Source organism: Balearica regulorum, chromosome 2, assembly GCF_011004875.1.
Source record: "Balearica regulorum gibbericeps isolate bBalReg1 chromosome 2, bBalReg1.pri, whole genome shotgun sequence".
NCBI classification, from domain to species: Eukaryota; Metazoa; Chordata; class Aves; order Gruiformes; family Gruidae; genus Balearica; species Balearica regulorum.
Genome location: NC_046185.1, coordinates 99624348 through 99649877, shown reverse-complemented (window position 1 = coordinate 99649877; position 25530 = coordinate 99624348). Strand labels below are relative to the sequence as shown.

The following is a 25530-nucleotide window of genomic DNA, read 5'->3' as shown; positions in this document are numbered from 1 at the left end:
CTCCCTGTTTATGTTCATGGCAATATAGGAAGGTTAGGAAATATTTGACTTACCTACAAGGTACTGTTGCAGCTCCTCAGATGCCTAATTCAGAGCCTGTGATGTGCCATGACATTCACGTATCCACCAACGACTACCAAGTCAGTGGATGCCATGAAGAAAAACTTGTGATGGAGATAAACAGAACTGCCATATGCCATCAGGACCATATCTGCACTCCGTGGGGTCAGATGGTCTCAGTGGAAGAAGGTCCTCAAGATACCCATATGTGAGAATGTGGGCTTAATCTTGTGCTGGAGAAATAATGGCATAATAGATAACATGGGCCCATGGATCAGCAAGCTCCTAAATCAGAGTAGGTAGCATAGCCCCAAGGCTCTCAATTTTTCCAGTCTGCAGATGCCACAGCATTTTCCAGGGGCACTACAGGGTCCTTTCAAGCAAATTTAAGCCTGTTGTCATGAGTCTGCCTTATCTGAGTTACCTTTCACACACCCCTTAAAAATAATTCAGCAGTCCCACCTATGTATTCAAGGACCTCAAAACCGAAAATCCAGTTTAACATATTGGCACTGTTATCTAATCCAGTGGTGAGTACCACATACAGACTTTAGGGGAAGGATCACCATCTCTTTGCTGTCAAAAGTTGTTACTGGTGAAGATAACCCTAAACAACTTGTGTTTTCCTGTAAGAAATCAGTGGCAGTTAAGTCAAGATAAAAATTCAAATGGAATCAGATAAAAACTGGATGCTGTTACTACCTATGCATGAACAAATGGGATGCAGAAACCACAGTGTTACCTTGACAATAAAAAGCATTGGAGTTCTCATCCTGTGGAACTTGCTAGCAGTGATGTATGGGTGATTTGTGAGAGAGATTCTCCTAAACTACAAATGTACCCCCCAGGGCAGCTTTCCAAAGTAGATATTCCTAGGAAAAAAAAATTAATTTTTTCTTGATTTTTTGAACTTGGTAAGCTTTGAATGCTTAACAGAATTAAATTTTGGCATGGAGTTCATGAAAGATCTCTGATTATTTTGATTCTTTCAACTGATTAAATGAAGATACCAAGCTTTGAGAGCCATGTGACTGGAGCCCTGAGCTATATAAAGGGAACAGCTCACCTGTTTCACGTGGTGTAGAATAAGATGAAAGGAAAGGCTGTAGCTTGAAAGCAGGATGGAGAACAGCCAGAGGTAAAGCTACTAATAGCTGGACTGTATAATTACACTTGGTAATGCTATGTGTTTTGTTAAGCTCAGATTAGCATATGATGGTCTCCAGTGTTTTGTATACTTACAGGCTGACTTTCTAACATGGCTTTAAACAGTTTAAAGTTTTTTCCTCCAGTGAAAAGCTTTAAAAAACCTGGTTGATTCTGAGGGACTTGGGAGGATTGATTTCTTTTCTTTTGAGGTGGAAATACGCATATGCTCTGAATACAAGCATTGGATTGAAGTCGCAATGAATTTGTGAAATCTTTGTGTTGACTTTAATTCTACCCGGTCTGTGTTACACGCCAGTGGTTGGCTACTGTGGTTTCTGCACCACCAACTAGTGATGAACTTCAGATATCTCAATTTGGCAGTCTTGTGCCATACCTCTGCAACAGAGACTACTACTCACAGCAACTTGAATGGTGGGTCTGAAGCATCACCAAAACAATCATCTCCCTCTGTCTACCTGTTAAAATTCAAGATGGAAATCTCTTTGGGATGCACTATCTTTGTACTTAAAGGCTGAATAGCAGCTGGCACAACAGACCCCCAGCCCTGTCTGATGCCCCCAGGCTCTGTTGTGATGTAAATAATATGTATGACTCCCTGGGCCAGCTTCAGAGACAACTTTAATAACAGGTCAGGGCGAATGAATGCCAAGGGGCAGGAAGGTGGGAATGCAGAAGGAAAAGAATTGGGAGAGTACATGAAGGTTTCATATAAAGGAAGTTTGATTGCATCACTGCAGTGTAGGTTGCATTTCAGGAAATACAGAGTTTATAGGCCATTACTTACAGCTATCAAGTGTTGTTGTGCTCAGAGAACCCACTTAACACTTGTGATGCTGCACCCTTATCAGTAATAGACATCCAGAGGGAAGTATCCTTTGGGTATTCAAAACCTAAGGTGTATATGCCTATCCACAGATACATTAGCTTAATTTTGCTGTATAACAACCTTACGGTTCTGTGGGTGGCTTTTAATACAAAAATATTTTCTTTACAGCTAAGTTACTTTAATTCTGTTTTCTTCCTACATATGACCAGTCCTGTAAGCAATTAAAAAACAGGCATTGAAGACCCGTGGCAGTGCTCAGACATCAGATTCAGATTGTGCAACTCTCTTCAAGCACACAGTTTAGCACCAGCAGCGATTATACAAGTTCCTGAGAGCTCACCCCGCCAGTGGGCACAGAAAGGAATAGCCTCCATGGAGTCATCAAACTGTTCTTCAACAAGTTAAATATTTGGCCATGTAAGTCAGGCTGAGAAATGCAGACAGTAGCATTCCTGTCTTCTCTCCCACAAAGGGTTCCATGTCTTGCTCTTCTCCTGGTGAAAGACAAGATTAATAATGTGTGAGCTCTTCTGTGACGATGATCAGCCCAGAAAGTTTTGGTAACTGGGTGACAATTAACCACAGTTGGGACACGACATTGTTCAGATAGAGTGGACTAGCTCCTAGCTGCTGTGAATCATAAGTCATCGGAGAGCCTGATGCCTATCTAGTTTAGCTTAGTTTCCATCCAACAAGTACCACGCTGGTACTTTTTTGTTTAAGCAAAACTCGGCTAATGACCCATAGGCTCTCTATGTCCTGGTCTCATCCAGTTGGCGAAGCAAAAGAGGGTATTTCTGATGGATAACTTCCACTTTTCAGCCCTGTTTCTTCCCCTGCCCCCAATAAGTAAATATTGCTTCACGATAGCAGTTGTAAAGGCCATGGTCTCACTGGAGGCTTCAGTGCCAGCAAAACTCTGCCTCATGAGGGGAAGGGCAGCGGTGTGGAGGGCAAAATTGTGGACACAGGAGAGCCCGCTGCCTCCTGCGGCTGCTTCACTTCAGGAGGCAACCCTTCCACATAGCCACTTCCCTTTCCCTTGCTCATCAGGCCTCTCAAACTATACAAGCCCTAATGAAAATGAAACATGCATGTCATATATAACAAGGAGAGGCTCAACTGCTGGCAAAAAGAAGAAAAAAAAAGTGTGAAATTACAGTATCAGTGTGAGAAGGAGAGATATGAGCCCTCATTCCCCAGGAGAGAATTTGAAAGTGCATAATTTTTTCCATTCACAAATGGCATTTACGGGGCAGCATTTGGAAGCTGAGAGGAAGATCCAGAAGAAAAACAGCACTTCCAAGCAGAGCGAGTATTTCTGCCCTAAATATTTGGGACCCTTTTTTTGATACACCAGCTTGGTTTGACATGGGGAGATGCAGATGCACAGCCCTGATGAACAGGTGTGGTTCCTAATGTGTTCTTCTGCCCACAGCTAATGCTTTATCTAGCCTTTCTGAAGACTGAACAGCAAATCCTTTAGGAGTCACCAAAAAAAAAAAAAAAAAAAAACCACAACAAAAAAAACCAAAACAAAAGAGAGAGAGAGAGAAAAGAGTAGGATACGACTTTTCAGCTGACTTTCCTCTTCATGTGAGAATTTAGCAGTCCTGGGTGAGGAGGAGACTTGCCTGTGTCGGGTCTGGCTGTGGTATGGGAGTCTTGCTCACTCATGAGAATCTAATTTATTTTTAAAGAGCACTTTAATATAGCATAACAATATTACCACACATCTTGCTCAAGCAAAGAATTTTTCCAATCTATATTCAGTGCCAGATAGAGTGACTATAAAATGAGTTACTGTACCTTAAATTTCTGCCTTGGCTATAGTGACAGGAAGCTAATTAGACAAACTCTGAACCTGTCTTCTGGACCCAAATCCACATTACTTGGATGCATAAGAATTACCAGCTGTGTGAGAGCTCATGCTTCTGGAGGGAGTTGGACTCAAAGGATGAAATAACAGGTAAAGGAGCGGAGAACGATGGCCACCGTGGGGCCCAAACCATTAAAGCAGCAGTGTTTAAACTCTTTTCCAGCTGAACTTTAACACCTCACAATGTGGACAAAGTACGTTAGAAGCATGTCTGAGGCATGAATGCTGGGCTCAGACCACATGTAAAACTAAGCTCTAAACCCAGTTTGACTTTCCCAGATTATTCCTAAATTCCAAAGACCAATGTATTAGAGCCAACTGCACATGCTAATCCTGACAGAGCAGACCATACATTTCATAGCCCATGAAGCCACTGACCTTCTTGACTCTGGCAAGCTTTGCTGAGCAGTGATAGATCTGGACCTACTGGGGCTCAGCAGGCCAGGGAACAACGGTTTCAAACCAGGGCTTCACTTCAGCCATCAGAAACAAAAACCTTTAGACAGGCATGAGTGTTTTCTGCTGCCTCTTTTGCATCTGTGTTTCTGAGAAATGGCTCTTGAGAACTCCTGTCTTCTATTTAAAAAAAAAAAATCATCTGTCCTGTTCCCACTTCCTTATCAGGGGTTGGGCTCCAAACTATGCCCAGGTATTATGTAGTCCTCTTTTCTGGTATTCCTGCCTCTACATAGTCAGATCCAAACATTTCAGATATCACCAAGTATCAAACAGGGAGAAGGGCAGGGTTAATATCAAATTTAGTACAGGTTGAAACATCCTTTATCAAAAGGATGAGCAAACTTCAAAAGGTAAGAACAAACACCCAAAATAATGGCTGCATCCCTACAAGCTGCACAGTCCTTTTTCTTAGGTTAGGCACAGCACTCAGAAAGGAGCTGGACCAAAGGATCTTATTGCTACTATTTTGTGTGTATTATTTATATTTCTCTAGCACTCAGGGACCTCAAATGGGGATCAGTGTCCCATTGAACTAGGGACTATAAAAACAAACACCACAAAGACAGTTCCCTGCCCCTGAGAGCTAATCTTTGGCCATTTCTCTGCAGCGTCTGGCTAGAGCAGGGCATAAGGAAGTGTACTAGGGTGTACTGCATGGACTGCATGTAATCTTATTTCTATAACTCTTGTCCTTCCTTAACCTAATGCCCCACTTCTGTTTGTTAACCTAACTCATCATCTCAGTCTAAATTTAGTTTGTGGGCTTCTTGGACAGAAGACTTTGCATCTTTTCATTTGTTCTGTGTTTTGTTTTTTTTTTTTATTTTGCATGGTTTTCAGCCACAAAAAATAATATACATTATTGAAACCATGAAACAAAATAACTTCCTTCCCTCTCTAAGAAAAAAAGGATATGATATATTTAAATGTGCATCTTGAAGTGTTATGATTTTGTACCTCTACAGAGCTTAATGTAATCCTGTGGATCAATGAGCAACACAACTGGTATGGTAATATAAAGAAGTCTGGTCAACATGTATGTATGCACCAAGTACTTCTCCAGATGATATGCAGACAAAGGAGATGCATCTGCAAAAGAATTCCTACTGGTTAAATACAAAAAAAGCTGCTGGTATACTGCATTGTGATTGATAAATTGGATTTGCAGGTCCCCATAAAGATAAAGGAATGTGGCGAAGTCAGGGCAATACAGTCTCGGCATCTCCAAGACCTGGAACAAAACGTGGGCACTCTCCCATCTCTACAGTCATTCCTTCCAGGCCAGCCTCATGCCTGCAGCATCCTCTTCCCCTGCCTGCAGCCACAACAGCTTCAGTCGCATCAAGGGACCATTTCTTGGCAAAGGAGCGTGTTGGAGCATTGGCAGTTCCTAACCTTTCCTAGGGAAAAGGGACCACCTGGACAGAAAGTCTGTAAGCCAATCGTTAGAGTAGTGCAGTAGGGCCCAACAGCTCTGCCATCATCCATCCATCCCGAATCTTATGTAACCCATTCGTGCTCTAGAAGTTGGGGGTGGGGGGAAGAGGTATTTGTTTAAAAGACTGTACTGAAGAACTATAAACAATACAGGATGTTAGTTTACATAGAGTAGCGAGGGTACAGACAGCATAATGGTGCAATTTGCTTCTGTTTCCCCTCCAGACTGACTGTCAGCTTTACATACAGCGACTCTTTCTGCAGGCTTGCAAACTTCAAACTTACTCTTCACAAGACAGCGGCGTGCGTGACAAAGAGAGTCTCCAAAGAAACGAAGGACTCCCTCAAATATCGCTCTGCTTCTTTTCACAAGCAGCAGGGAAAGGCAGGATCAAAACTTTCGAAGGCCTACCTGCAAGCAAGCAAAAGTGTACAAACTTTGTGAGGGCGCTGCCTTCCCTGGCCTGGAGCGCCCCACGCTTGGGGAGGCCTGGGGTGGGGGGAGCCCCTTCACAGCTCGGCAGTCAGGGCTGAGAGCTATTTGGATTAGATGAGGAATTTCAAGTGGAAACCATCTGAATGGGTGTGGGTGCTTGTGTGAAGTTAACCATGTTTAAACAAATGGCTTCTTATAGCACCTCCATAAGGTCCGGTTCTAAAGGGGGGCGTAAGTAAGCCTCATTTTTCCTGCCATTGCAAACTCCAATGGGATCGTGTGGGGTTTTTTCCTGTTCTGAAAGCAAAGAATCAGGAAAAACCCATGACAGCAACAGTATAAGTAAATTGGCAAGATATGCTGTAAATAGCTTTGATGCTAAACAAAAACAAACAAAAAATCTGTATTGCAGCCATTTTAAGATTTCAGCTTCCTTCTTCACCCCTGCCACCAAGCAGGCTTCCTCAACATGTGACAAGAAGAATTCAGAGGGACGCTTGCCAAGTATTTTCTGACCCAAATCCTAGAGGTATCCTCCATCTGCAGCAACAGACACCTCGCTGTGGTCTGTCATTACCTTCTGTTTGGTTTTCAACACCAGCTACCCTAGTTAATGAAAGAAGATGCAACCACCAAAGACAATGAACAGATAACGTTTGTAGCATTTCTGGGAAGCTTTGAAGAAGACTTCTCTAATCTTGAACAGGCCAGAATACAGAACAATAATGACTGAGGCATGCATATACAAGCGCATGGCTTTAGCAAACTAGGTAAGCTCAGCTATTAGGAAAACAGGCTGTATAAAGCCTGGTGGAGAGGATTTAAGGACAAGAGATGAAGGGCACAGCTAACTGTTCAGTTTCTGTCACAGCACCACGCCTACCTATTCGGCCTCTATCTGTGGGCAATAAATTTCACAGCTTGAAAGAGCTAAGCAGTCAGAAATATTTTTCCTATAGGACTAAGACCCAGCTCCACATCCATAATGTTCTTCTATGTAAACGTTTGCATGCAGCCCTTCACATCTAAGGTTTGTAGCAATTCATGGTATTTAGCCAAATGCCATTCCCCTAAAGGGCAGCATATTTTTGTTCTTATAATCTTGCATGGAAATTGAAATGGACATATTTTAACATGGGAAAAGTAAACACGTTTCCCCTCAGCTAGGCGCTGCTGCATCACTGTGCTGGTGATGACGGTGGCCTGAGATTTTTCTCTAAGCATTCCTGACCAAGATTCAGAAACCACCAAGGAAGAAAGTTCCCCACAGAAAACTGAACCCCTCCATTTGACCTTGGCGCTAGGCAGGGGATTGGATCTACTTAGCCGGACAATATAGGCAGCATTGGCCTCATCAGCAAAGCTCTGTCATTTTGTTCTTCATCAAGACTCCCTATTTGATGTAACAAACTCCCATTTACCTACCACATAAACATGCTGTACTTAAAACGTTTGTCTTTGATAAACCATTCTCCCTTTTGAGGATCCATTTGGCCCAACATGAATCAAGCCTAAAAAGCTACTTAAAGCTTTTGGAGAATTCTTTGGATTTGCAGCTTCACATTTCAGTTACTGCAATGTTTGCATTAAGATGCTTGTCTGAGTTCTGCCCTGCAGGATTCGGAAAAAGAAAAATGTTCCTTTTGTACTGAACTCAACCAGTAGGTATTTAGCTATTTTTTGTGTATTATGACAGTACCATCTGGCATTCATCTGCTGGGTACCTCAGGAGAATGTCCCCTTCCTACTTGCCTGTATGATGCTGGCCAAAATGATAGAGTACACCAAAAGTTAACTTCCTGTAATACGGTCTCTTGGCTTATCTTGAGTAAAACAATAGTTCCTTTATATTCTTAACTTTGCATTTCGCATGTTCTCCTGCCTGCCTTGAAAACAGGGTCATAAGAGATTCTTACGGGTCAGACACCTCCTAATGTGAAGCCAGGGACAACGCTAGCAAACGTAGTAACAACAATCTATAAGGCCAGTTGGCAATGCACATACAGAAGGCAATATGAAATAGAAATGGAAATTTGCCCAGTTAGATTTGTTCTGTTCCACTGAAACGCTTTGTACATTGAAAGCATAAACAAACCACTGCTCTTAGAAGTCATGGTTCACCTGCTGACTCAAAAACTCATGTCTGTCAACCAGTGTGAGAGAGGCCAAGGGGACTATCTGTTTGGGTTTCTCCTCTGGTCTCAGCCTAATTTATCTTGTCAGTTCCAAGATCTCCATTCCTTTCTTGAAAGGACAATAAAGGAAGTTTGGCTTAGTCATGCCCTCCAATTCTTTGATTATTTTTAAGCAAACAAACAAGAACTTAGCACGGACCAGCTCAGATGGACTAGTTCAGCTGCTGGGTAAGGTCTTAAAGCTATTTTCATCCTAGCCCCTTCCTCAAACGGCAGTTCCTTCATCCCTTTCAGGATATATACTTTAATACTCCCAACCTGCTTCTTGCAAACAGCCTTTTCAAGAGAAACAAGCCAGTCTTGAGCAATTAAGACCTATAGATCTCCCTTCACTTCCTTCAAAGCCATTGTGGAGGTGCAGCTGAAACCCATTAAATTCAATTGAGCCCAAATGGCCCATAAGTCATATGGAAACTTCCTCTGGGCTTTTAACAAAGACCCTTGCTTTAAATTCCAAATTACAAACAAATTCAGTCTGTTCAGCTTTCACATAAAACGTAAAAATTAAAGAAAACATACGGAGGAAAAGTTGCATCAAATCACAGGAGCGTTATAAGAAAGTACAACCAGTTACTCTTGTTCTGAAGTTACATTCTTCAGTTAGAAATGTCATATTAAGTCATGGCAATATTTTCTTTAGTCTGGACTGGAAGCATGCTTTATTCAGTGTATCACAAAGTAAAACTGGTGGCATTCACCACCCCATTCTCTCCTCTGACTTTTCCCCACAATGACTAAAAAGAATATATATTTACCTATATACACATAATATGATGTGTGTATATAATGTGTATTATATCACATATAGCTAGCAGAATAATCTCAGGTTCACATATAATAAGTAGATAATAAACATTTATATACTACTTAACATTAAGTATTGCTTTATTGTGGGTCAGGTTTTTATCGAGTTGACAAATTTATTAATGTGGCTTTATATTGGAAGTCTCAATCTGTCTAAGTTTAAGGATCAATATATGTACTGCAAGATCATAAGTCAGCTGAACGCGGAAAAGATCCAGGCAGATACCGAACTTGAAAATTATACAGTAAAATTGTTCCATAATACATCTTTATTCAGACTCCCCACGGGACTAGCATGCTGTAAATGCCTAAAAAAAGCCTTTACTTGAGGGTTAATTTCACCCTAAGGGCTCTGAGAATAACTGGAGGCCCAGATCTTTATGACTTTGTATCAATTAATGTTTTTTACATTCTTTTTAATAAGAACTTGATGAAAAATATCCTGCTCTACCTATTCTTTTTGGCACCCAAGTAACAAGTCATTAGAAGTATCTGAATCAGTTTTTAAAGTGCTGTGCAGGAGTAATATTTTCTAAAGATAATGGGTCTGAGAGGCAGACACACGCATGTTCCCGACACACATGAAATTGAAACAAAAAGTAGCAGGCATCCTTCATGGCTAATCAGGACCATACCAAGCGCCGCTCCGAGCCGTACGGGCTCCGCGGCAGATTCCTGCGCAAATCCAGTGCCTTTGCCCTGGTTGGGGCAACATCCCCGGGAAGCAGAGGGAGCAGGGTACCGCTGTCTGCTGCCAGACTTTGTGCCACTGCTGTAGGTCCGTCAGGGCACTGGGACACCGGGCTATCAAACCACAGTGACTGAGGCACGGACTTTGCCTCCTTCTCATGCCTGGGTGGCAAATACAGCAAACTCTTTCAGCTGGCTTTGGCGAGGGCGCAGCTTAGGTTATTGCAATGAAACAAGCAGCTCTGTTTCTCTCATCCCTGCTCCTCCTCCTCTCCCTCCCCGAGCCCCTTCTCCTAAACATGTGCTTTTGCTGCTCCCTCTGTACCAGCCCAGAGCTGCTTCAACTCACCAAACAGGCAGAAGAGCAACTCAAGCAAAAAACCAAACGCTTTAAGAACAAGCATGAAGGACAACAGTGCAAAGGAAGTAGGACTGCAAAGCCAGGAGCAGAAAGAGGAAAAGCAGGACCAAATTACAGCAACAGGGAACAATCTACTTCATGAACCCACACCCTGGAAGACAGGTTTGCTAAATTAGCAAAAAGAAAGGACAACTGAAATGTGTTAGCCTGCATGTAAGCCAAAAAAAAAAAAAAAAAAAAAAAAAAAAAAGGAGGTCAGCATAGTATATTAACAGCTTGACTCTCACCCCACTCCTTTCTCGATATCTCCAGAAATTCACTGGTATTTAGACCTCACTCCTGGGACAGTGATAACAAAAATTACAGAACTTCTAAGACTGTGACTGAGGTCTGGGAATATTAAACAGACAACGGATTTCATAATACTGAATGAATGAAGTAACACCAATTGAGAAAGCTTTGCAGGGGGGTGGAACCTAGAAGGAAAAAAAGTTGCTGAAATACCTGTTTGGAAGAAGTATATTCTCTGGTTTGTTTGGTTTTTTGCATTTTGATTGTCCAGAATTGCAGCTACCACAGGAACACCATAAATCTGAAAAAGTGTAGATGGGACACGTTGAATTTCAAGTAAGAAGGGAGGGAAACAGAGGGGGGAATCACTTGCTCTCTCCTCTGATTCTCCACTGCCAGGCAACAGCGAATTAAGACTGCCTGAGAAACCAAGCATGCTGAAATCACCCCTTCTGGTGGATAAAAGTTATCTGAGGACAGATTCATCCCCATAGCTATAATACAGCTACCCTAAGCTTCACAACCCCGAAAAAGGCAAGAATTAAAGTAATAATAAAATCCCCCTAAAAACATAAGCCAGCATTCTAGCGCAGTGGAAAGAAATACTCTGGTATAATTCAGTTGATGTCATTTAAGGGGAAGATGAGGAATCTCGGGGCGAGTCTGCAGCGGTCAACACACCGATGGCACCAAACACAGAGACACCTATGGAGCCAGCACATCCCTGCCTCGAGCCTGGCTCTGACCCAATTTGTCTTGGGCCGACCCAAATACAGAAAAACACTGGCACAGGTCACTGTCAGGATACTTTTGTTTACAAGCTAACTCATGAATACTTTTCAAAGCACTATTTCTTTTTTTTTTTTCCTGAGCAAAAGCCATGACTTCTAATTTGAAAGGGTGTTTAAAAGTGGTTGTGATTCATGGGGATTTATGGACATTTCCCAGGGAGTTTCTAAAGCCTGGACTTTCTTCCCACAACTCCCAGGAAATGCAGTTAACCACCTCCCATAGGTCATTACTTTAGCACATTCAGACCCCCGGTGCAGACGGTCACCCAGCAGCCTCCATCCCAGCGCCTGCCAGGGGCAGGACCCCTATGGATGCTATCCAAGGCTGCGCCCAAAACCAGGGAACTGGTGTGAAAACCATTCCCCAGTGTAGATGCAACCAGCATTAACTTGAACAATGGTTACTCATAATTTCCTTTTCTGTATGTTGCTAATTTATAGAGAAATGGTGTAGGATTGGAGGCCAATGGAACAAACTGGGGGGCGGAGGGGACGCTCCCTCAATGAAATGAGCATTAGGACATTTCTTAAGCCAAAAGCACACTGAGAACACCATTATATTTAACCTAAGAATGATTTTGCATTAATCCCACTTTAGCCACTGAGATTTTCACCTCCAACTGGTTACAGCAAGTAATGCACTGGAAAGCCCTGGGTGAGGCTTTCCCCCTCACCTCCCTCACGCAAGACTCACTTCCAAGAGCTCTTTAAATGTCAGTCCTTGAGCAATGAGTTTAATACACGAGAGCTGGGTGCCTTGCACAAATTGAAGGGAGACCTTCTGCTTTCTGCTTTCCAGCTACTTTTACTGTTCTATTCACCCTGAATGTTGCCTTCAGTGATAAAGCTAAAAAACCCCACCTCTGCTCATTATCCTGACAATATTTAATTCTGACAGTGCACTCAGTATACTTCATGAAATACGCAAGCCTGTGACTAATGAGGTATTTGCACATAAGGGCCGTATACAGTAAATTGCAGGGCAATAAAAGTAAAGGAAAACCATGAACTGATCAGGCAGCTGTTAAAATGATGCAAAGAGTGTCTTTAAATGTATTGTGTTATACCCAGATGCTGACTAGAACTCAATCCTGGTGCTTTCGGTAAAGCTTCACCTTAAAAAATCTATAGGTCTCCCTTTCTGTTATTGCACGTTAGCTCCCTACTTTTCAAATACTGATGAAAAGTTCACCTACCTAGTGCCTCTCTGCTTTCCACTCATCATGTAAGGAGAGTACTATTTTGATTTTACGTGTGTGATTGCGTCCGCTCCAGTGCTAAGCATCCTATCAGCATATGACCAAATAGCAAAGCTGACATTTTTGCCGTGATTATCCACGAAATGTGTTTCCTACCTCTGATTTACAAGAGCTCTATTCATGAGAAATGATTAATAGCTCACTAGCGCTGCCAAAAAGCACATAAATCTAGACATCCTCTATGCTCCTGACATGCCGCTCATCTCGTAGATACGTTCAGATCTCTCTCTCCCTCTCTCCCCCTTATCTATGTCTGATCCCCAATGGGCATACACTCGCACTGATTAGGCAATACAGTTGCTGACTGGGACAATCTTAGGCTGATATTACTGATGGCACCCAATTAGAGGCTGCAGAAAGCAGTGTCCTTCCTGGCTTGTACTAGACAGGCATGATTAGGTGTTAAATGCCTTCTAAATTAACAGGCAACATTACCCGTGTGTCTGTTACAACTTATCAGGGTAAGAAACCAGCTCCATTGCCAAGTTTTCTCTGTCTGCAGTTAGTCTCCCTGGTTGTAGAGTAATAGAGCTGAGAAGAGGGGAAGCTGCATACAAGCATACACCTGAGTCAGCTGATGCTTAACTTATTCAAGAAGGTTTCATGCTCTTGGTATTAAACATTCCTTTAAGTGCCCCACTCAGATGTGATAGATTCAAACAAGCACCGTCTGAACCCATGATATCATTCTCCATGCCCTCACCCCCACCCCCACCCTAGTCTAATAAAAGCTATTTCACAGTTCTTGAGCATCCTTCTTCTGAAGATCCTAGAGTGTTTTGCAATTATTAAAGAACAGATCATACCATGCCTACCCATTTTATTCCATAATTTCAATAGGGCTGCTAGCACAGCAAGACACACACTCAAAAAAGTAGCTCGTTGTGCCTAGGATGTGAAGAGAATATCAGTGCTATCCCTACACGTATCCACTATGACACAAGCCTTTAATTGTACGATCTTGTTCTACTTTACAAATAATACAGGGTACAACACGCCTTTTCCTTGCTGACTTTGATGCAGACGGGTTATAGCTTGCAACCGTTTTTCATTCCTGCATTCATGATACTCACAGTTGTTACAATACGGTGCATTTTCATTAAAGATACCACCACCAGGCCTCAGAATCATGCACAGCCCCCACTGACTTCTCTGGAAACCCCAGCTACTACCCCAGCTGTAATAAAAAAATCAGTATTATTAATACTAAAATAATTATAGAAGAGCACTGTTTTCTCTAGGTATGTTTTGATAATATTCTTGGCACTCATGTTCTGCTCAGGTTTTTTTCCTTTTTAACTTCCTCATGATTAATTACTTGTCCAAGCTTACAAGCAGCTATCAACTTTTGAGTGCGCACACACCCAGAATTTTGCCGGATCATGCATTTTCAACAGATCCTGTTTGCAGCTAAGTTAGTAGGCTTTATTACAGCACAAACTACTTCTCAGGTAAACACTTGGAAAGAATTGCACCAATGTGAAGCAATATCATGCTGAGTTGGGCAGTCTTTAGACGTGTAAATTCTGCTCCATTCTCCAAGTACCCTGTCTTCAAGCTGTCTGGTACTTTTGCTAAGTAACAGATATGCTTTCTTTAAAGCAGCGCTCAACTGTTTCTTTAAAGAGCAAAGAGTGGCCTATATAATTTTCATTTCTGTGCCAAGGATAAGAAAGTTATTAGTGTGGCCTCTCTGGCTGTTTTATCACAAATTCCTTCAGAACCAGAATATTTCATTACGGTTTCTTGCCATGACCTGATGCCCAGCTATGCATCCTGCACAGCTGTACGTGCAGCGCTAGCCATGGGCTACATCCAGGAGAAAGAAGCAGATGATGATACGAACAGGTGTTCATTGCGGTTTTATTTTGTGCAATGCTGTTTGCAAAGTATATAATCACATACAGTTTTTAAAAAACCCAACAAAACCCCAAACAATAATAGCCACTTTCATTGCTTGGCATGCCCCAGCCGCCTCGGCCGGTGAGTCATAAGCCCCAAAGGGCCTCAACTCCCCGCTTACTCCTAAGCTGCGCTCACGGTTTCTTACCTGACTTATTCCTTCTGCTGCATTTGGAACCAGTCTCTCGGACTGCACGGCGTAACTCAGCTCAGCCTTTGCTTTTCTTGATTACTGCCTCCCTACGAGCAGCTAAAAACATGTTTAAATATTCCTATCATTTAGCCCGAAGGAAAGCTGTTTAGCACATTTAACATCTTTACCCAGATCTGAGACTTTCTACAGATGTAAGAACTATCTGATGGCAGCCGCTAACACCTTCATGTATAAAAAATATAATTCTAAAAGAAGAGCTACATGCAAAGTAAATAAGAGATTTTTTCCATAAAACAACACAACTTGCTGCCCCAAGTGCCAAAGGAGATTTTTAAAAAACAGTAAGTTACAAATAATGAATTATATTTTTTCACCCTTGTTTCTGTGACGTGTGCAAAGCAGAGCAGGTAGGCCAAGGTGTTAATTTTATCATCTTCCAAATGGCAGAGTCGAGGCAAATGGAAACTCTGACAACTGTAGAAACTGGGTATCTACCCACCTCTCAGCTTTCCAGATAATACCAAACCTTTGGTTTCCTTCACAACTGTGCTGAAGAGCCTGGAATTGGATAGATAACACACTAAAAGACCCACTCCAAAAAGCTTTCCATGTATTTTTACCAGTCCGTATCTTGTCTCGGCCACTTCACTGGGAGCACAACACACCAACTTCTCTGACATAACATCCCTTAGTGGTGCATGTAGGAAACATTACCTGTCGGGGCTGGCTGCTCGGTCTAACTAGAGATCTCCTGAAAGCTCATCTTCACTGTTTGATAATTACATGACTCCAAGCGTCAGCGATCCTCACTCTGCAGTTCCATGGGAGCTTTCTCAGTAGACAACATTTATCGTATTTCTTTTACTTTCATTCTTATTTCAACATCTGCAGTATTCAGAATAGTTTTCAGATACCCTTTTTTCCACAGGAGATGTTGCTTGTTGCTTTGGAGACTCATATTGAAAGAAGCGCAGAGAGGAATAAATGACATTTGGGGTATTTCATTACAGCTATAACCTCAAAGGTAGGAGGAAAAGAGAGAGAAGTTTAAAATAACTTTCATTCCTCTTGTCCACAAAAGCATACTGTCAAATTACATATTTGTGTTCTGGCGGTAGATGATATATTTACAAGGGCTCTTCTGCCTGTCTCCTTTTCTATAACAAAATGCTCCTACTCAAGGTTTGGGTTATTTCAAGGATTGTTCAATGCTGGCTTATTCTATGGCTCACAAATGCATGATTTAACCAAGGAATGCCCAGAAGTAAGTATAGGAATCAACACTCAACTTGACCTTATAATCCTTTGGCAAGTGCTGTACTTTCACAGACACAAATGTGACTAAAACAACTGGGGGGGGGGGGGAGGGAAGGAAATTATTTTCATGGACCACTTGCCCTAACTTTACAAACTTGGTTCCTATTTACTTGTGAAAACAAGTACAAAACAGTATCTGAATTCAAATTACTGACATAGAAAACCTTGATACACTGAAGTTTCATATGGTACTGTGCATGTTCTGGCTGCTGTTTTGGTCATTCTTAAATCAAAAGAGCAATTTGTCTACCTGAAGTTCATGGTGCCATTTTGGCAGTAAAGAAACTAATGGATACCAGTACCCAGCAAGACTTGAAGTGTAAGAAGTGACTTTCTCTACCACTGTTTATTTTACGACAGCATGTGTTTAAACCTCAAACACTTAATAAGAGCAGTGTATACTCCCATCTGCTTGGCATATCTAAATGATACCAAATAAATCTTGACATGCTTTGGGATAATTTTATCATTAAATATTTTGCACACATCATCTTGACCCTTATGCAGCTTGATAGAAAAAAAAAACACCAAAACAACCAAGTAACATAAAAGTTTTTTCCTAAGCTAAGAGAGCCTTACATGACCTAAGCTCAATTTTCTTTACTTAAACAAAATAAACAAACAAACTGAAAACCCAAACCTTGAGCTTTCTGAATAAATTAATCCTAATTAAGTAGGGAAAGTAAAAGTTGGGAGGTTCTGGCATCAGCAGAATCAAAGCACACACCATTATTTAGCTAATACGAGCAATTTTGTTAAACAAACTATACCTTTGTTCTGTAAATTTTGGAAGTTAGGCATTGGACAGATGTTCCCTGCTGGATGCAGACATGCCAGGGGAAGGTTATAGCCCCAGCTGTTGATCATCACTTCTTTGCAGAGGTTACTGCTCCCTCACATTTGCTGGCAGAGCTTGCTTACAGAAACACTCCCAAAGCCACTTGAAGTTAACGTGAGTGGCGTAACTATTTAGACAGTTTAAGCTAACTAGCACAGCTGCTGGAAGAGTTCGTGCCTGTCTGTACCTTTAAAACTTCCACTGTTCACAGGACTGCAAGTTTTCACAACTTCTTGTCAGGGCAGAAGCTTTTCTCACCTTTTTGTGTAGCACCAGAGATCAAATCCCAAATGCCACCTTTGAATATTTAGCCTTAAATGCCTCCTAACTGACACTGACAATCCTGTTAAATGTGCTAGCAGCTAGTCCTGTTTCAACCCTAACTTTCTGCTTTGATTAGCTTTCGAATCACTTTTCCACCAAGCTCGTGGTCTTAGAAACAACAATCAAAATCTGCGTTATTTCACTGTGCAAGGACATCCTGCAGACCTGTGCGACGTATCTAAGGATACAACATGCACAAAATGCAGCTCTGATGCAGCTGTGTTGGGAGGCACCAGCCTATGGGCAAAATACAGCTCTTTAGACCTGCTGTGATGCTCTTCACAAGCCCCTCACCTTTCTCTGCTTTTTTTCCCACCTCCAAAATAGGGAAACTTTTGCAGAGTTCTTTGAAATCTGCGTGAAAAGTGCTATGTGTTTGTTTATGATAATTCTTATTAAGAATATAGATCCACTATTCCCAGGCAAGTTAAAAAAAAAAAAGAAAGAAAATGCATCACACAAATATTTCATCAACAGATAATTAGTATTGGTATGTGAATGGTTACGACTTTAGAGTAATGCAAGGTTTATTTTCTCATTCTTTTATAAGTAATACGAATCTATGAGTAAATTCCAATATATCTCCAGTTAAGGGATGCATTGAATTTACAACTGTTTTTGAGGGATTTTTTTCTGTTTCTTCTCCTGGCAGGATATTGATTGAACTGCCTAAAATGTCATTCACAGCAGGCTATTTATGTGATGACGTTTCTATGCAAGTGAAATTGCTATGTCTAACACCTTTTTCCTCTCCAAGGAAAAATATTATTTTGCAGACAAAACAGGAAGTTATCCAAGGGTTTAAGAAAAGAATTTACTGTTTCTTTCCTTCAGTGTAGAATTACTTTATTTTCATGCATTTGTCTACCTCCTCTACTGCTTGAGCTACAGATAATACCAAGTAGCAAATTATATGCCAAAAATCATATTAAAAGAACATTACAGATACAAGGTCAATCACTCAAAACTTACAACCTTCCAAGATTTCCCAGACAATTGCATTTCAGGCCCCTTGGCATACACATCACATGCAGGACTATGGATGACATTACTCTTTTTTCTGAAAGCCATTTCCTCATTCAGTGGGCAGACGAGATGCTAATTATTACACACATGAATGTTCAAAATTTTTTTTAATTCTTACTGCTCTCCATGAGGCACTGACCTGTACTCAAGACTTGTTACGAAGATGGGATTATGAATGTCTGTTGACTTTTCTGTCATGCCATCCTTGTACTACTTGAGTGCTTTGCAAGCAAGAAATCACCCGTGTGATTTTGTGAATGGGATGAGCTTCCCCTCATTTCCACAGGTGAAAAGATCATATAATGATAACCTGGAAAATAGTAGTTATTAAATAGCTTCATTTAAATTTCCACAATTAATTTACTTTTCACCACATCCCTTCTATGTTTTAACAGCTCTTGAGTTGTTCTTGTATATGTGCTAGGACATTTGTAAAACCTGGACTCTGGCAATATTGGGGCACATATTGCTTCTACTTCCCAATCACTGAATTCTTTCTCCAAATGGTTGGAGTTTCTCAACAAAATGGATAGACACATTTATTTTTAAGACAAGTGAAAAAGCAACACATTTCTCTTAAACTTGTTCTCAGGAAAAAAAAAAAACCTCTTCCATTTTTTCCGAAGCTTTAGATATTCAGCCAGATGCAGTCCCCCAGTCTATACATTTTCAGTTCAAATAATATACATTTGATAAATTTATAAGCAACTGAAAACAGGGTCTTGTGATGAAAAGTGTCAAGCAAGCTTAACTATAGGTGGCATTCACAGACTCACCTGTAATTAATATCTCCTATGAGGAGTCTGCCGGTAATCCAGATGAGGCAGGCAGCACAACAACTCTCTGCCTACACAAAAGAGTAGGGCTGCATTAAGAGGTCTCATTCATTCCTCTGATGGTTTGAAACAAACAAGCATCAAATGATTTATACCATGTAATCAGTGTTCACAACCTCAGCAGAGTACCTGAATACAGTGCGGAAGCAAAAATGAGCATCTAAACCCCCTTCTTGACATTCCTACCTATGAACCATTAAGTCAGTGAATTATTATCATATAAGGAAGCCAGAAAGGAAAACTTCACTTGCAAACAAACCACTTCTAGCTAGCTCGGGAGAAATACGTGACTTTGACCCAGCCAGTTTTTGCCCTGGCGAGTCACAGCTAGATCTGTCCTGATACGGCCAACAGTCATTACCAGACACGTTTTCTCCATGGTTGACACTATTCCATAAAGGAAAGGACAAGAAAGAAAAAGACCTTGTCCCTAATAAACTTGGCTCTGTGTCATTGTAAAGAGCACCTTAAAATGTGACTGACATCTGCATTCCCCTTTGTCTTTCTCTGCTAATGTTTCTAAAGCCAGCTTTTCTCCAGCTTGGCTATTACCTATGTGTCTATGGACTACATGAGCAAATTGTTGCTCTATCACAGCTCATTTACTCAACATACTACAATGTATTGTAGTCCCATAAAGGGCTAAGAAATCCTTGATGATTTGAAACTCTGTAGTATTCTACTGCACTTAGCAGAATCACTAAACAATGGTAAAATAAAATCTGTCATTAACTGAATAATTGTTTTATTTCCCCCCATGGAAGTGGAAGGAAGCATACAAACATGGAAATGAAGATCAACACATTCAACTAGCTAGGAGGTGGTTTCCCCCTTTTTTAAAGCAGAAAAATATTTTTTAGGACGCATTTATGTTTTCAAGATCGTCTTGACCTCTGTTCTTAAAAAGCACAATGAAAGGCATACTTTTAACTACAAACACCAATAAAACATGGTAACACTGTTCTTCCCTGCTGCAGAACTGCCAAGTAATAAGGATTTGCATGACTAAGCTTCTATTATGCTGACATATGCAAAAACTGAGGAACAATTGTTCTTTCTTGTTTGACAACACTTAGAAGGGAAACACTCCTTTTACTCTCCTCTAGGACTTGTTGGGCCTCAGACAAGATGAACAGTATCATTCAACCAAATCAATTTTTAAATGGACATTTAAATGCTGAGTTCTCTTAAGCAGAGACACTTGGATAGTGACCTTATTATGTGAGCTAAAGGTCACTAGGGATTTGACTAACGCTTGCAAACATACGGTATTTCATTTGACATCTCCACACAGAAACCACCATACCATTTGGAATCCACTTCTTTGAACCTAAATAAATGTTTAAATAAGCTTCTTGAAGCAACTTCACAAAACTCCTGAATCTGTGATCAGTATATTGGATTAAAACAACATCTCTCTAAAGGATAGAAATGTTAATAAACATTTTCAAACTTGGGTACTTGAGGTTACTTTCACACGGGTAAATACCATTGGCCAATTTTCCTCTGCAGAAAGCAGCATCTGCGGGTCCAATTGACTTGAAGTGACTGGCAGGTGCTCAGCTGCCCAGAAGAATATGATTTATCAGCCTAATCTTACGCACAGATTTTAAAAAGTTGCCCTCTTTTGGAATGAAATTTCTCCTTATTTACTCAGTATCTTCCATTGTACTGCACAGTACATCATAACTTAGATTTCAACATAGATCACTATAAAATGTAAACAAAATGTAATTCTGGGCTAAGGTTCTCAAGGGTAACAAGGCACTGTTTCCTTTCTAGACACCTAATCCATACCACAACTTACAGCGGATATCTACTTGGATGGCTATAAACTCAGATGTGTGTATCTCCGACCTATCTAGAGCATCTACATACCACATACAAAATAAGACATATCCTTATCATTTCTAATAAAAAGACAGTATATTTTCAAAGATAAAACTGTCATTTGCAAAATATTTGGAAACTGGCTACCTGAGTACAACTATTATGTCACCTCTTCTTATAAACTTGTGTAATCTCCCTCTGGAAGTCAGCATGAAAGAACCATTTCCAGGGAAAGCATACGATGCCCACATTTATAAAGGTGCAGGAAGAGAGCTGGTTTTCAACACACATCAATGTCCACCTCTTGCGAGGAATTAAATGGACTTTGGATGGCAAACCCAGCTTGGCCAGTGATTACTGTTGTTGACAAAAAGATCCTGAAAGTTACTGGAACTGTAATTAAAGTGTGGGGGTGAGAGGGAGAGGCCACTGCCACACAGCAGCACAGTCCAAATGCATTGCTGGTGCCATCGAAACTTTGATATCTCATTGCTGCATTCTGGATAAACATTCATTAATGGTAATCACCGGCTGCCATTTTCAGCTTAGTTTTGTACGCAATGAGGCTTAAATGATTGTGCTATCTGCCTCTTTCCATCTGTTTACCTCTTACTGCTCCCTCCCTCTCCCCCAACCTACCTCTCAGAAAACTTTCTGAGCTGTTGGCCAACCCAAATTAGCGATTGCTCTGAGGGAAAAGCAGGAAGAGCTCGGCTGCTGCAGTTGGCAGCAACCAGTTGCCCAGCCAGTACTGGGCATGTGCAGCACTGGGCTCGGTAACGTGCACGCTGCTCTTTACAGAATGGCATACTGGAAAAAAAATGGAGAAAGGTCAACGTAGTGCACCGTGAAGGAGAAGGGACAAAGGCCACCAAGCCAATGGAAACCACATTTTATTAGCCCCACTGCTCACAGAATGGCTTCTTTCAGTGGTGATTCTCCCCTACACGGTCTGTTTGTATTCAGTTCGTGTCGTACCCACTGATAGCACCGGTACTGTCAGAGCGGCACAGGGGAAAACGCACTGATAAGAAGACAGATTTGCTTTGCTAGTGACCTATCAGGGGGCACCTGGAACAACCAAAAGACAGAGATAGCATGAGAAATAGGAAACAAATTAATAACACCAGAATAAGGAAGTAAACCTCAGTGCAAATCTTTCCTAGTAACTATGCATGTACATACAAAATTAGGGTAGTTTTCTGCTCACTATTTTTTCAGTTTTTCAGCAACTCACCGAGTATATCTTAATGCTGAGAATAACAATTTCCCTTTAAACTTATTAATAGCTAGCAAGTGTCCTGAAGAAGGCACACTTTTCCTTCCTTTCTCTTAGTTCCCCTCCAGGACCGCTCTCCTCGAGCAGAGAGTCCTTTGTACTAGGATTTAGGCTGAGAAACCCACACTCACAATCATAAGAAAATCAGATAAATAAGGATGGAATTAACCCATGAATTAATTATTTGGTAATACTGTCTTCCAAATTATTGTCTCCTTTAGATTATCTGATGAATGTTGCAGTTAACTAACTTTCTTTTGATCCTCCTACTGGGAAAATAGAAAGGATGAGATGGTGGGGGTGGAAAGATAATTATGCTCAAGAAGATGACAGTATCTTATCCATACTAGGAAGGTTAAACGCAAGTAGTTCCTTCTCAAGACTCCTACTACCAAGTGGGGATGCCACTGCGAAGCTGTTTAGCCAGTTTCAAATTGGTACATGTTCTCATGCTCTTGCAACACCTGGCACATGGTGAATACATTGAGACTTGTAAAAAACCAGTGATTCATTGTTAATCATTCAGAAAAGAGCCAGAGATTCGTGGTAACGCTGTATTTCTGGAAAAGTATATCTACACCCCAATTTTCATCTGTTTTATGAGACAGAAACTGCAGGTGAGGTTGAGAACAGAATCTGGATCCTGATCTGTTCCACAAAATTTTGGGGAATGTCACTTAAAGCCACAGTTAATGTGTGCAGTAGTATGTATGGTGACCTGTGGAGATGCAAGAAGTGACCTCACAGTTAGGAAGACCTTCTGACATGAACTGAGCACTTTTCAATGGTGGGCTCAGCCTTACACAAGTAGCTTCATCCATGGGCTGAATTGGATCTTTTCTCTTTTGCATTGTAATGGCTGAATTCTGATCTCCTGGTTTGACACAATTACTTTCCACAGAACAATCACATTTCATGTGCACCTATTCCAGAAAAGTATTGATTTGTATTTGCACAAGGAGGATTTTAAGTAACATTTTTTATTGAAGACTTGCCACTTCACTCTCCTACCTATGATTTTCCATAGTTAAATCTCAGGGTCTGAATTTTTATACACTTCGATATCTCCGACAGGCTATTTTACCATTAAAAAAAGGCATGTTAATTATTACTCTTGTTTAAAATAACTTCAGTGCTGCTCCAAGCTTAGCAGAAGAGATGTTCAGATTCAGCAGTCCCTGCCACTTTCTTTCCTCCTGTCTCATCAACTCGGCTTACCACCACGAGTGAGGAAATCAAGAAGACAAGCCAGCCAAAGTGAGGCTGACCCTGTGGAAGATTGGAGCTCATAAAAGACACAGAAGGGGCAGGCTCAGCATGTAGAGGATAGGTGGGTAGTGGAGGGGGTTGAGCAGGTCTTTGATAAGTTGGGGACCACTGGGAGGGAGCATGTAGCAGGCAGTATGGTGAGAAGACCTATGAAGTGAAAGCATGCTTAGCTGCATAATGGGAGGCCAAAGTGAAAGGATGGCCCCAAATGTCAATGCTTGGAGCACTGAAGCAGAGAACCTGCCTTGTGCTAACCCTTGGTTGACACAGACCAGTCCTCCAGGCCTGTGGCTATTCCCTCTGTCCTGCAATAGCACAGCATTTCTGCACCAAGTTATCAGTGCATCAAAGGCTCACAAAGGAGAAGCTGCCGTGCTGCCCTTGGGAGGGAATCCAATAGCACCAGGGACTCTCTTCATCAGGTACTAGCCCTGCGCTGGGAAAAAAATTAACTCCTAAAAGACTGCATGTCCACATACAGCAGGTAAAAAATGCAGAGCTAACCATTATAAAGTCTTGGATCAAGCTGGGTAAGACCTCATGAATTCTGGGTAAGCTGTGGATTTGAAACAGTACTTCACTGGGCCCAGGCTCAGTTCTGCTGTAACTCAGAACTGAGGAAACATCACAAACAGGTAAACAACATCATAAATCCTGTTGCTTGGCATCTCTTTTCATTGCAGCACATTGCATGTGGCACCAAAGACACACGCACAAAAAATTTAATAAACTTTAAAACTGTACTCCTCCTCCCAGTTCATCAATTACATTAATAACACCATCAATATGCCAGAAGACAGATCTTTCTCTAAGTAAATGAGATCTAAGCTTGTTTTCAACAAATTAAAACATGCCAATAAATTAAGGTATCATATACGGGCAGGTATAAACTTCATCCAGGCCAGCAAAAGTGCAAGTAACCATGACTAAATTCAGCCTCTACATGCAGAGCACTGCCTGTATTTTTTTTGTATTTTGTTAACAATGCAAAATGTTGAGGTTATTGTTTAAACACATCTTCCAAAGAATACAGGAACAGTTGGAAAATCAAGAGATAGATGATGTGATAGGGAAGAAGTTTACATTTAGATCAGTTAGTCACAGTGCACCTCCTGGTTCTCTGGAAAATGTAAAAAGCAGGCAAGAGAATTACGTGGGGCAAGACAGCAAGGAGCACATAAGGCTGGTTTGTTCAAAAGTGCTTCCACAAAAGAAACAGCCATAGAGCTATCCAATCCAACCACACATCTGCTTCCAATTTTATAGTCTTCTGTGTCTTTGGTGAAAATCCAATTTTTCCCAAAAGGAATTGCAGCAGTTGAATAAAGAAAGGTCTATTGATAAATCTAATGCATCTTTTACAGAATGTGATGCTTCAGGGGTTTGGCAGTGGAGGGAGAAGGGGTTTGTCTCATAATGCTGTGTTGCATCTCTAAAGCTCCCTTCACATGTCACCACTTTCTAACCTAGGAGGCAGTCTATTTAGAGCAAGACTGAACTAGAGTCTCCGAGCTAGCTCCTTTTCTTTTTTTTTTTTTGTTTTTGTCAGAGTCCCCAGGCATCTTAGACTCACCTCCATCTAACCAGACGCAGTCTGAGATTTTTTTTTTAGCGCATGGTTTTAAGCAACATGAGGTAGCACACATGCAAATTCACTTGACACCAGTGTGTCCTTTTGACACCCTCTCCAAAGAAAGCAGCAAACAAAGAATAACACTTCAACAATAAATAGTGCTTATTTTAGTATGTTTCTTTTATAGAACCTAAGAAAAATTCTTTATCCTACAATGAGCACTACTCAGATAGTTCCTATGGTAATGCTAGCCCTACCTATGGGCTAGTTCTCGTTCCAGCTATATTAAACTCTTGGCCCTTTCAAAGTTAAGAGAAATCAACAGGGACAAGACACAGTGCTCCTGTTTCAGGGCACACAAAAACTTTGGGATCTTGTCTGTCATCAGCCCACTATTTTCTGCTCTGCAGCCTTGTTGTCAGAAACAGTCCCCAGGCTACACAGGACACATAGCTTTTCAGGGGGACATGAAAGGTACTATAAATTGCCATCCGACACAATTGAGCCAGAAATCTAACTGGTAA

At 41.2% G+C, this 25530-nt stretch overlaps 1 long non-coding RNA gene across 1 annotated transcript; it reads right to left on the bottom strand.

The window, feature by feature from the left end:
- Positions 1–1709: 1709 nt before the first annotated feature.
- LOC142600461 (uncharacterized) lies at positions 1710–19879 on the bottom strand. Its single transcript, XR_012833954.1, has 5 exons — positions 18996–19879; positions 18359–18529; positions 14709–15724; positions 10822–10909; positions 1710–2550 (listed from the first exon to the last, which is right to left on the bottom strand). It is a non-coding gene; the product is annotated as an uncharacterized LOC142600461 (long non-coding RNA).
- Positions 19880–25530: the final 5651 nt, after the last annotated feature.